Below are 13,237 nucleotides of genomic sequence, written 5' to 3'. Positions count from 1 at the left end.
ATATTCTCACAGATGCATACGGGGAAAGGTATTTAGCTTCTCAGGAAATAAAGCATTGGGGCAAACATGCAGCATGTGTTTACTAATTAATTCAGCTAAATTTTCATAAAGTCTGATGCTTAAAAACATTCTATTTATGGAATTAAAAGTCAGTACACTCCTTCATTATCAGCAGACTGGGTATATTCTTCACTCAGGTATCAGCTTTTCCAGTAATCTCTAGGCTGTTACAGTGCTTTACAACTCTGACTGATAAAGGAATTCTAATTTAGTGCTCACATTAATTATCAGTAATATTAAATGAATATATTGGAGCTATTTACATGTGTCATTCATAGTTGCCGTATTCTAAAGAAAATGATTATAATTGTTCTTATTAGTTATCATATTTCATGCTTCTGCAGTGAAATTCATTTTTTCCCCTTTGGTTTTGTTTTGGGAATATCTTAATGAAGAAAAAGGCTTACAGTATTTTGAAATGTTCACAAGGCACTGGATAGCACTTTCTGATTCATTAGTCATATTTTATTGGAAAATGCTTTTGTGTTACTTTATTTGTTTCTGAGCATGAATAAACCAGATGAAGAAGCAAAAATGGGGCAGCCGATCTTCTTTAATAGCTAGCAAGAATTATAATACAGAACAAAAAACAGAATACCTCTGAGATTTAAAAAGTTTACATTTCTCTGCATCTTAGTTCGGTTAGGGACTGAAATATGAAAACATATAGTATACCTTTTGTTGCCTAAATAATATCCAATAGAATCTTGACTCATTGTAAATCCTGACTCACTGTACGATAACCTGTTTTATAGTACCTTTTCCCTTAACTGAAAACATCTCCATCTACCCTATGTTGAATAAAAATTTACATTCCTAATATGTGGATTATCTGCCTGCTGTGGATACCTGATTAAGCTTCAGAATTGATTCAAAATTCAAAACGTTGCTAAGACAATGAAAACTGCCAGATGTCCAGTTGAATTGACTTCTATAGAATAATGTCTGTTACTTAGTATAACGAGGGTGCAAGGTGTTTCAAAAAGTGGATTGCTTTGTAAATAGATGAAATTCAAATCTTTAAATCATTTTCACTCTGAACATTCCTCTTCAGCATCCAGGGCTCAACTCAACATTGACTTTTTCAAAAATCTTTCCCTGATCTCTGTGTCAGTCCTGGTCAGATTTTATGCTACTCTCCCCATTTTTTTTTTTCTTTTGTATTTTGTATTATAAGCATCTGTTTTACTCATCTGTTCTCATCAGCATCACACCAAGCCCCCCAGCTGTTGAGGAGTTGGGACTGCCATGCTCACTTTTGTACTTTCAATGTCTTAACTAACTCCATGTCTCATACATAGTAGATGAGAGTCCCACCATGTAACTGTCTGCAATGCAGGAGATCTAGATTCAATCCCTGGGTCAGGAAGATCCCCTGGAGCAGGAAATGGCAACCCACTCCAGTATTCTTGCCTGGAGAATCCCATGGACAGAGGAGCCTGGCAGGCTACAGTCCATGGGGTTGCAAAGAGTTGGACATGACTGGCAACTGACATTCATTCATTGACCATGTAATAATAGCTATTTGAAAACAGACCATATGCTCCCCTACCTTTTTAAATAAAATTCACCAAAAAATAATAAAAATATTGATAATTTAGACTTGTCACTATGAGCCACAGAGTTTTTAAAACTCTCTGAATTTGTCCATCTCCTTGTACATGGCTGAGCTGCCTAAGGTTTGTGTGGATTTTAATAAGCTCCTGGAAGGAGGTGGGCTCTTGGCATTTGATTCTAGAACTGTTGCAGAATCTTGTGGGATTCATTGAGCTGACTCCCAAATCAGGTGTCTGCTCCTTTGTACTGTAATTGACTTTAATCTCTGTGTTGTCTGTTTATTAATAGTGATGCTATCAGCAAGAAATGTCTGGGGCATTCCCCAATTCCACATTACTTGTAGTGAGCTTTGCAAACATTTCCACAATGGGTCAATATTGTGGCTGGACTGACCCCGTGATTCCTATTATGACTGCATGAAGTTCTTCAGCAAAATCCATCAGGGAATTTTGAGCAACAGGGTTTATTATTTACAGATCCTGGAGGAAACAAGGCATACCCGAGGGCCACAGAGCCAGTTTGTGGGTAGAGAGAGAGAAATATCAGGTCCGGGGCTCTCCATTTATGGTCAGAGGGTGGGGTGTCTAGGGTTTCACGGTTCACTCTTTATTGTTAGTTTAAAGCATAAGAGTGGAATTAGGGCACAGGAAGGGAGAAGAGTGGTCACTTAAGTCATCTAGTATCTAGGTTACCCAGATGAAAGAGACAGCTTCATGGGTGGGGGCAGTTTAACTCCTTATCTGATTCCTTTGCTAGTAGCTGGCACTTGCACTAAACTCTGCCACTTCCAATGGTCTCCATCCCTTTTCTCTTCTCTTTTCCTTTTAGTTTAAGGAACTTAAACCAAATGCCTGATTTTCTGAGCTATTACCATCCTTCTTTCCCAATACATAAGCCAACTGCTCCCAACACATATTATGGCATCTTTTTGACTAGTTACATTACTGTTTTTTTTTTTTTTTCCTGTTCAGTTATTTCCTTCCTTTTTTCTCTCTACTGACAGGAAAGTCCTAATTTAAAAAACAAACAAATAAACAAAAGAGAAAAACCATAGACTCAATTTCACTCTGAATGTTTAATGTTTACTAAAAGCCACTTTCTAGAAGATGGACATGTTGCTCTAATTGATTCTCATGTCAAATGATTCCTTAAAATTTAATTTTGAGAAACATTGGGCTGGAGGAAGCACAAGCTGGAATCAAGATTGCTGGGAGAAATATCAACAACCTTAGATATACAGATGACACCACCCTTATGACAGAAAGGGAAGAACTAAAGAGCCTCTTGATGAAAGTGAAAGAGGAGAGTGAAAAAGTTGGCTTAAAGCTCAACATTCAGAAAACTAAGATCATGGCATCCAGTCCCATCACTTCATGGCAAATAGATGGGGAAACAGTGGAAAAAGTGGCTGATTTTATTTCTTTAGGGTCCAAAATCACTGCAGATGATGACTGAAGCCATGAAGTTAAAAGATGCTTACTCCTTGGGAGGAAAGTTATGACCAACCTAGATAGCATAATAAAAAGCAGAGACATTACTTTGCCAACAAAGGTCCATCTAGTCAAGGCTATGGTTTTTCCTGTGGTCATGTATGGATGTGAGAATTGGACTATAAAGAAAGCTGAGCACTGAAGAATTGATGTTTTTGAACTGCGGTGTTGAAGAAGACTCTTGAGCATCCCTTGGACTGCAAGGAGATTCAACCAGTCCATCCTAAAGGAGATCAGTCCTGGGTGTTCATTGGAAGGACGTATGTTGAAGCTGAAACTCCAATACTCTGGCCACCTTATGGGAAGAGCTGACTCATTGGAAAAGACCCTGATGCTGGGAAAGATTGAGGGCAGGAGGAGAAGGGGACGACAGAGGATGAGATGGTTGGATGGCATCACCAACTCAATGGACATGGGTTTAGGTGGACTCCAGGAGTTGGTGATGGACAGGGAGGCCTGGCATGCTGCAGTTCATGGGGTCTCAAAGAGTCAGACATGACTGAGCAACTGAACTGAACCGAAAAGGAAAACTAAATATAGTTCAATTTTGCAAAGGGAAAAATACAATGTTGTAAAGGTTTGAGATTCTATGAACTAAGTAATTCTATATTCTTTTTTTTTTGCTTTAAATAATCCTAGGATGAGATCTTTGCCCATTTCCTTTAAGTTCTTCCAAGAGTCTCAGTGATTTTTATTTTAATTTCTCATAACTCTTACATTAGAACATGCTTCTGAAAGTTAACACAGTTTCCTATTTTTGCCTCTTCTTAATTGCACAATTTGCAGTGAAAAATGAAGATTCCTCATTAATACCAATTATAGTTCATCACCTTAAAAACTTGGTGACTCCTGTAGTCTATTCTTTTTTGAGCCAAAAAAAAAAAAACCTCATTAGTGTTTTAACCTTCACGTTTGGAATTTATATACTAACCTGCTATTTTTTCCCTTTAATTGTTGCTCCTTTCCAAGATACACGTTAGAGAAGCCTTTCTTATAGAAAGATTCTTGGACCACATGCATCAAAACTGACTTATCCAGTATTTACTGAAAAAGGGAAGTGACTCAAAATTGTACTTCGTATATTCATTATATAGTATCTCACTTTGTATAACAAATAAAAGTAACATCAATAATAAGGTGTTCAGTTCAGTTCAATTCAGTTACTCAGTCATGTCTGACTCTTTGCAACCCCATGAACCTCAGCACGCCAGGCCTCGCTGTCTATCACCAACTCCCGGAGTCCACCCAAACCCACGTCCATTGAGTTGGTGATGCCATCCAACCATCTCATCCCCTGTCATGCCCTTCTCCTCCTGCCCTCAATCTTTCCCAGTATCAGGGTCTTTTCCAATGAGTCAGCTCTTCGCATCAGGTGGTCAAAGTATTGGAGTTTCAGCTTCAGTGTTGGTCCTTCCAATGAACACCCAGGACTGATCTCCTTTAGGATGGACTGGTTGAATCTCCTTGCAGTCCAAGGGATGCTCAAGAGTCTTCTCCAACACCACAGTTCAAAAGCATCAATTCTTCGACGTTCAGCTTTCCTTATAGTCCAACTCTCACATCCATACATGACCACAGGAAAAACCATAGCCTTGACTAGACGGACTTTTGTTGGCAAAGTAATGTCTCTGCTTTTTATTATGCTATCTAGGTTGGTCATAACTTTCCTTCCAAGGAGTAAGCGTCTTTTAATTTCATGGCTGCAATCACATCTGCCGTGATTTTGGAGCCCAGAAAAATAAAGTCAGCTACTGTTTCCCCATCTATTTGCCATGAAGTGATAGGACTGGATGCCATGATCTTAGTTTTCTGAATGTTGAACTTTAAGCCAACTTTTTCACTCTCCTCTTTCACTTTCCTCAAGGGGCTCTTTAATTCTTCTTCACTTTCTGCCATATCTGAGATTATTGATATTTCTCCCAGCAATCTTGATTCCAGCTTGTTCTTCCTCCAGCCCAGTATTTCTCATGATGTACTCTGCATATAAGTTAAATAAGCAGAGTGACACTATACAGACTTGACATACTCCTTTTCCTATTTGGAACCAGTCTGTTGTTCCATATCCAGTTCTAAATGTTGCTTCCTGACCTGCATATAGGTTTCTCAAGAGGCAGGTCAGGGGGTCTGGATTTCTCATCTCTTTCAGAATTTTCCACAGTTTATTGTGATCCACACAGTCAAAGGCTTTGGCATAATCAATAAAGCAGAAATAGATGTTTTTCTGGAACTCTCTTGCTTTTTCGATGATCCAGGGATGTTGGCAATTTGATCTCTGGTTCCTCTGCCTTTTCTAAAACCAGCTTGAACATCTGGAAGTTCATAGTTCACATATTGCTGAAGCCTGGCTTGGAGAATTTTGAGCATTACTTTACTAACGTGTGAGATGAGTGCAATTGTGTGGTCATTTGAGCATTCTTTGGCATTTCCTTTGTTTGGGATAGGAATGAAAATGGACCTTTTCCAGTCCTGTGGCCACTGCTGAGTTTTCCAAATTTGCTGGCATATTGAGTGCAGCACTTTCACAGCATCATCTTTCAGGATTTGAAATAGCTCAACTGGAATTCCATCACCTCCACTAGTTTTGTTCATAGTGATGCTTCCTAAGGCCCACTTGACTTCACATTCCAGGCTATCTGGCTCTAGGTGAGTGACCACAGCATAGTGATTATCTGGGTCGTGAAGATCTTTTTTGTACAGTTCTTCTGTGTATTCTTGCCACCTCTTAATATCTTCTGCTTCTGTTAGGTCCCTACCTTTCTGTCCTTTCTTGAGCCCATCTTTGTATGAAATGTTCCCTTGGTATCTCTAATTTTCTTGACGAGATCTCTAGTCTTTCCCATTCTGTTGTTTTCCTATATTTCTTTGCATTGATTGCTGAGGAAGGCTTTCTTATCTTTCCTTGCTATTCTTTGGAACTGCATTCAAATGGGTATATCTTTCCTTTTCTCCTTTGCTTTTCACTTCCCTTCTTTTCACAGCTATTTGTAAAGCCTCCTCAGACAGCCATTTTGCTTTTTTGCATTTCTTTTTCTTGGGGATGGTCTTGATTCCTATCTCCTGTACAGTGTCACAAACCTCCATCCATAGTTCATCAGGAACTCTATCTATCAGATCTAGGCCCTTAAATCTATTCCTCACATCCACTGTATAGTCATAAGGGATTTGATTTAGGTCATACCTGGATGGTCTAAGGGTTTTCTCCACTTTCTTCAATTTCAGTCTGAATTTGGCAATAAGGAGTTCATGATCTGAGCTACAGATTGCTCCCAGTCTTGTTTTTGCTGACTGTATAGAGCTTCTCCATCTTTGGCTGCAAAGAATATAATCAATCTGATTTCAGTGTCGACCATCTGGTGATGTACATGTGTAGAGTCTTGTCTTGTGTTGTTGGAAGAGGGTGTTTGCTATGACCAGTGCCTTCTCTTGGCAGAACTCTATTAGCCTTTGCCCTGCTTCATTCTGTACTCCAAGGCCAAATTTGCTTGTTACTCCAGGTGTTTCTTTACTTCCTATTTTTGCATTCCAGTCCCCTATAATGAAAAGGACATCTTTTTAGGGTGTTAGTTCTAGAAGGTCTTGTAGGTCTTCATAGAACCATTCAACTTCAGCTTCTTCAGCATTACTGGTTGGGGCATAGGCTTGGATTACTGTGATATTGAATGGTTTGCCTTGGGAACGAACAGAGATCATTGTGTTGTTTTTGAGATTGCATCCAAGTACTGCATTTTGGACTCTTTTGTTGACTATGATGGCTACTCCATTTCTGCTAAGGGATTCCTGCCCGCAGTAGTAGATATAATGGTCATCTGAGTTAAATTCATCCATTCCAGTCCATCTTAGTTCACTGATTTCTAGAATATCAGTGTTCACTCTTGTCATTTCCTGTTTGACCACTTCCAATTTGTCTTGATTCATGGACCTAACATTCCAAGTTCCTATGCAATATTTCTCTTTACAGCATCGTACCCTGCTTCCATCACCAGTCCCATTCACAACTGGGTGTTGTTTTTGCTTTGGCTCCATCCCTTCATTCTTTCTGGAGTTATTTCTCCACTGAAATCCAGTAGTGTATTAGTATTCTATTAATAATTAAATTTAGATTGTGGTCTACTCTAAGCCCCTGATTTTACCCTCTTACCTGTCCAAAGTCAGTCTGTTTGACTATGAGTTGTTGTATTGAAACAGCCTTATACAGTCAAGTAATATTTCTCAGTTACTTTTGAGGAATTCTCTTTTCAAATCTCAGTTTGGATTCTCTTTTCTCTCCATATTTTCTCTGGATAGATGCACCTAGTCTCATGGGTTTATATAAGTTGGTAGCTTCCAAATTAAAAATTTACAACTCTGGCCTGACCTCTCCTTTGGATTCAGATCTGTTATCCAAGTACCTTTTTGTCTTCCCCATTTGAACATCTAATGGGCATCTCAAATTCAGCATGACTGAAATTTAATTTTTGATTTCCATCCCAACATCCAAAACACATACTCTTCAAGTCTTCCCCATTCCAGTGAGTGGCATTACATTCATTCATTCTCTCAGCCAGAAGCCTAAGAGTCATTTCATATTCTTCTCTTTCTGTCTTTCATTATATCTAATCCCTTGACAAGTCCTGTTGATACCCCATTCAATATATATCTTAAATCTGACCACTTCTCATTCCCTTCACTACTACCAGTGGTCCAAGCCATAGTTATCTCTCGGTTAGTTCTATATCAGCCTTATCCCTCTTCCTGTGGTTTTTGCTCCTACCTTCCACCTATAGCAGAGTCACTTTTTTGTAACTTTAGTCAGATTGCATTATGCTACTACTCAACCTCCCTCTCCCTACCCACCAAGGGCTCCTGGTCATACTTAAAACAAAATCTAAGATTTATACCATAGCCTACAAGGCCTGCATGATGTAGTCTGCCTCTTTTTCCCACCTTACCTCCTTCCACTCTGTCCTAGAATGTTCCTAACTTCAGATCTATGATTGATGCGATTTCTGTCTGGAATGAAATATCCCACATATCCACCTGAATTTCTCCATCACTTCTTTCAGGTCTCTGCCCACATGCTATCTTAATTGAGGGGCATTCATATCCAAACAGCCACCTTTCCATAAGCTCCTATTTCTTTACTCTGTGTGACTTTTCTTCAAAGTGTACATACTACCTGGCATTATAGTATTACCGAATTATTTTTGATGTGTTTCTTATCTGCATTCTTCCTGTCTGTGTTCTTCTACTGGACGTACCACTTCTGTTCACTACTGTTCTCCAGTGCCTAGAGCAGCACCAGCACATAGTATCTGTTGAATGAATAAATTTAAGCTAGGCCCCTTCTTCATTTGATCCTTCAGTTAAGCAAATGTTGAGAGTTTGAAAGAAACCATGGTGAAAATTTTCCATGACCTAAAATGACAGTCAGATGGCTCAGCGCTGGACAATCACTAAAACTGCACATTAGCCATTCTTCTCTTGTTGGAAAGTGCTTCCTTAAGTCTGATGAGCTTTATTCTCTTTTGGAGACTCCTTTCCTCATACTGAGTCTTTCTACAGTCTCCAAGCTGGGCTCTCTGCCAATCTAGCCCCAATGCTAAAGCATGACCCAGTCATAATTGTTTTCATTATTTGATATCACTGTGAATCTGTGGGTAAAATTTATCTACAGAACTTCTTCTAAGGCATTTTTTGATCTCTCTTTCTGATTTATAGGTTAGACATATTTTAGACATGTTTTGTCATAGTTTTACTTCCTGAGTAGCAAGGAAATATTTTAACTTGGATATCAGGAGGGATATAAAAGCTCCTTTTTTCCTTAGTTCAGCATTATCAGCCATGCTTATATACGTAGTTGAATATATTATGCCCAGAATTTAGTATATGCATTAAATATGATCGAGTTCACCAGGAAATGTAAAAATAGAATAAAATACAACACTTTACTTGCAGATTGGTGGTGAGGTGATTGGTATGTTAATTAAAGGTGACCTCAGCACTCTTAATATTAACCTCCTGATTTTCTCCCATGTTTCAGGTAGGAAAAAAAAAATTATTCTTCAATATTCCTAAGAATGAGATTGGATAAAGGACACAAATGAAGTTCAGACCAAGTACAAAAACATGAGCTCCTTCTCCTGGCTGCTCAACTAATGCAGACTTAGTCTGGGGTTGAGATAACTATCTCAGCCATTCCATCGCTCAGACTTCAAATTATAGTAATTATGACAATTTGTACCAATAGCCATGAGGTGGGATTTTTGATGTGGTTAAAAATAACATCTGTAAAATCCAATAAAAATTACATTTTGCTAATTTTCTGATAAGATACTGTTTTAACTATACTGTGTCTTCTGCCGCTGCCAGTTTTCAATTAGAGCATTCCTTTAAGAAAAAAAATTTTTAACCCATTTTGTCTCCTGGATCCAATTCCACCCTCAGCAATGCATTTGTTTTAATGCTCTTAATTAATTGTTTTGTGTGAATTTTGCCTTTCAAACCGATGCTAATCTTTGAGACATTATTAATTTGCTGATTGCTAAATCTTGATACAAAAGGACTGATAGTAGTACTCAGTTTGTTCTTTCTGGCTTAAAAACCAGAGTTCCCAGAGAGGCCTGCTCAGCCAAATTAGTGCAGAAAAGGACATTGATGAAATAAATAATGGGGCTACTAAGAGAAGTTGGGTCTGCAGTTCTATCCAGCTTGGTAATTGCTTGCTCACCCTAGGGACACAGTCACTGGTGATAGCTCACAAAAACTTCTCTAAGTGTGTTTTAACAGAGCCTCCTGTGTCTTCCAATGCTGTGTTTTCTTAAAGCTCTTTCATCTTGTTTAATTTTTGATTAAAAAAAACCCACATATTTTCATGTTTTTACTGCAGAGATGGTAAAATTGATGTTCGAAGCACTCAAGCCACCTCCCCAAGCTTGCTAAGGTAATGAATGAGGACCAAAGGCAGGGCAAGCACCTTTGATTCTCCTTGTATTGCTCTTTCGGTCAAATCACGTGGCCTCTAAGCCAATCCAACTGTGTGCGGATAGGACCCACCCCTAGCTCCTCAGGAATCCTCTCCTTTATTTTTGCCCTTTTGTCTATTCCCATTTTGCCTTGAAACAAAGTCTCCCCTGATCCAGCAGCCCCCTCCAGCCACCACCTCAGCTTTTTCCTTTTCTTTCCTTCAAATCTATAGTTTTTAAAAGAATTGACTACTTGCATTGAGTCCATATTCTCACATTCACTCCACAACACACCCCTTCTCAGCTAAGACTAGTTGCTGATGATATTTCTCAATTCCCATCTTTCCTCTTCATTCTTACCTTCACTGCATCATTTCTTGCTCTTGTCATCTATCCTCTGAAAAAGCAAATCTTATGGTGAGATGGGAAAGAATTTATATTCATCAACTGCTGAGGGCATGAAAGTTATCAAGACACACATGACTCCTGTCCTCACAGAACTTATGGTATCTTGTGCCTGCTTGTTTGAGGTGAATGACTAAATCTCCTTCTCACTTCCTGGATTTCCTCTGTCTCTCTCCCTCAGTTATGAGTACATAATCATCTCACTCAAAAATAAAATTCTATTTTACTATACAGACTATAGGTCAATAATATGACCTTTTACACATATGAACTTCTGAAACACAACAGTTAAAGTAATAGCCTTGCTTTTAAGTATCAAAATACAATTCATATAATTCTCTAACAGCATTTTTTGACCTCTAAGACTGGTGTTTTCTCAGTGCACATGCATGATCAGTGTTATATTTATATTACCATCATCATATTTTATATGATGTTTCTCTGATTGATCTTTATCTATGAAGACATTTTCTTACTTTGCCATTATTGACTAGTTTCAAACACTCATAAGCTTGTTTTTAAAAAGTCAGCATTCAAGGATTCAACTTTTGATCTATTTTCTCTCATTCACAGTAAAGAATCTCTCCCTGGCTGGGCAAAACATTGATTTTAATATGTAACATTATCATGTAATTGCTCAGCATTGCTTTTCTGTCAACTAATCCATTCTTCTAATTATCTTAAACTTTCTTGTTGGAAATGGCCTAGACATTTCCAGTTTATTTTAGTTTAAGTCAAAAATTCAAACATTCCCGCTAGAGTCTTTTTTTAGTTTTATTTCCTTTATGCTTTTGCTCACTCTTCTTAGAGCTTGACGACTCAGACATGCTAAGAAATCAGCCCTTCCTGAACATTTGAATGACTTGTTAGGAAACCTGGCTCTGTCTGTGCCTGCAACATGAATAAACATGACATGAACAGTTCTGGGAAGCATAGGAACCCCCAGAGTCCTAAGTGAGCCTTCCATATCAGTCATTAAGGGATCTGAAAAAAAAAAATAGCCATTTTCAGTTATTATCTCAATGACCTGTCAGAGGTTTCATTTCAGGAAGAACAGTGGACAAGGCCCATGTTTTTCAACCTCGTTCAAGCCATGGCTCACCTGTCCTTGCAGGAGTAGAGCTGAGTGAATGAAGGAGACAGTGATGGGCAGCAGGAAGAGAGTGCTGAGTCTTTCACTCTCTTCCCCCCATTTCCAGCCAGGAGATCCAGACTTACGGTCTCAGAGCTGTGAGGGCAGGGCCATGTCTGTTTTGCTTCCCATCATGATCGCTTCACTTGATGAATGCTCATCAGTGAGAGTGGTTTTAGACAAACATTTTTGCTCCACTTGCTTTGAGTTGCAAAGTAAATGGGGATTGAAAAGATGAAGACAAATGTGGGCTTTTCTTTCAAGAACTTGGGTTGAGTGAGGATGGGGTGATGGCTAGAGAAACTGTGGAATTAGATGAGGTGGGTGTTCTGGCAGTGTCCTAAATGTGTTTATAGGAATAGCAAAGAGGTGGGAGAGAGCTTGAAGATAAGGAAGGAGTGTTGATAGATTGGGATCCAATAGGAACAACATAGGACACACATACACACTTTCCCACCACCTCAACAGACATATGAGTCTCTTTACCATGTAAAGGAAGAGCATTAGACTCCTTTTGACCCTCACAGGAAAGTCTTATCTCTTGCTTTTGTTTCTCAAAACTTCCTTGTATAAAATTATTAATTCTGGAAAAAAAGATTTCCATTAAAAGCACCAAGCAGAACAGATAAATAGATATATGCACATATATAAAATATATGAATACTTATGGTTATATATGTGATTCATAAATAAATATACATTATATATTATATATATAAAATATGTATCTATAGGCATGAATCTCTATGGGCCAAGATACATACTAAAATATGATTTGTGTGGATTTTTAAAAAAACAACCTAGGTTGTGAGAGATTGAAAAGAACACAGATGAAACAAGATTGATCATGAGTCCTTTTCACGTTTGCATATATTTGAAATCTTACTTAATAAACAATATTTTATAAAGCACCAAAGAGTTGCTAAAGCTTTCCATTATTTACTCCTTCCTTGAGTTTTATTTTTAATATATCCATATTTTTTCTGAAGCAAATGAAATGTGTTAGAGGGTAAGACCTTGGCCAGGCTGCAATGATGGTTGACTGGGAACCTTAATGTCTTCAATGAAAATTGCAACAAGGGACTGTAAAAAAATTCTCCGTCTCTTTAATTTCTGTGATCTGTTAGGCAACAAATAAGGTAACTACTTTTTAAAATTGACAGTTTTTAAAATTACTAACATTGAACATCTTTCATGTGCTTATTGGCTATTTATATTTCTTCTTCTGTCATTGATGCTTGTATATTCTCTGACAATTGCATAAGTTTTCCTGTGGCTGCTATAACAAATGACCATAAACTTGGTGGTTTAGAACAACAGAAATTTATTCTCTCACATTCTGGAGGCCAGAAGTTAAAAATCAGTGTCATTGGACAGAAATCAAGGAGTCAGCAGGGATGCTCTCCCTCTGGAGATTCTAAGGGTAAAAATATTCCTTGCCTCTTCAAGTTTCTATGGCACCAGGTGGATCATTCTGACCTTCAGGATCATCTTTTTCAGATAGCTCTCTGCTCTATCTTCATATTATCTTATTTTCTCTCTGCCTGTAAAATTCCATTGCCTTCTTTTTGTAAGGATACATGTGAGTGCATCTAGGGACCATTCAGATAGTCCTGAATAATCTCCCCATCTCAATATCCTTAAATTTATTC

This window comes from Bubalus bubalis, chromosome 1 (assembly GCF_019923935.1).
Source record: "Bubalus bubalis isolate 160015118507 breed Murrah chromosome 1, NDDB_SH_1, whole genome shotgun sequence".
Taxonomy (NCBI): Eukaryota; Metazoa; Chordata; class Mammalia; order Artiodactyla; family Bovidae; genus Bubalus; species Bubalus bubalis.
Note: the sequence above shows the minus strand (reverse complement) of the source record.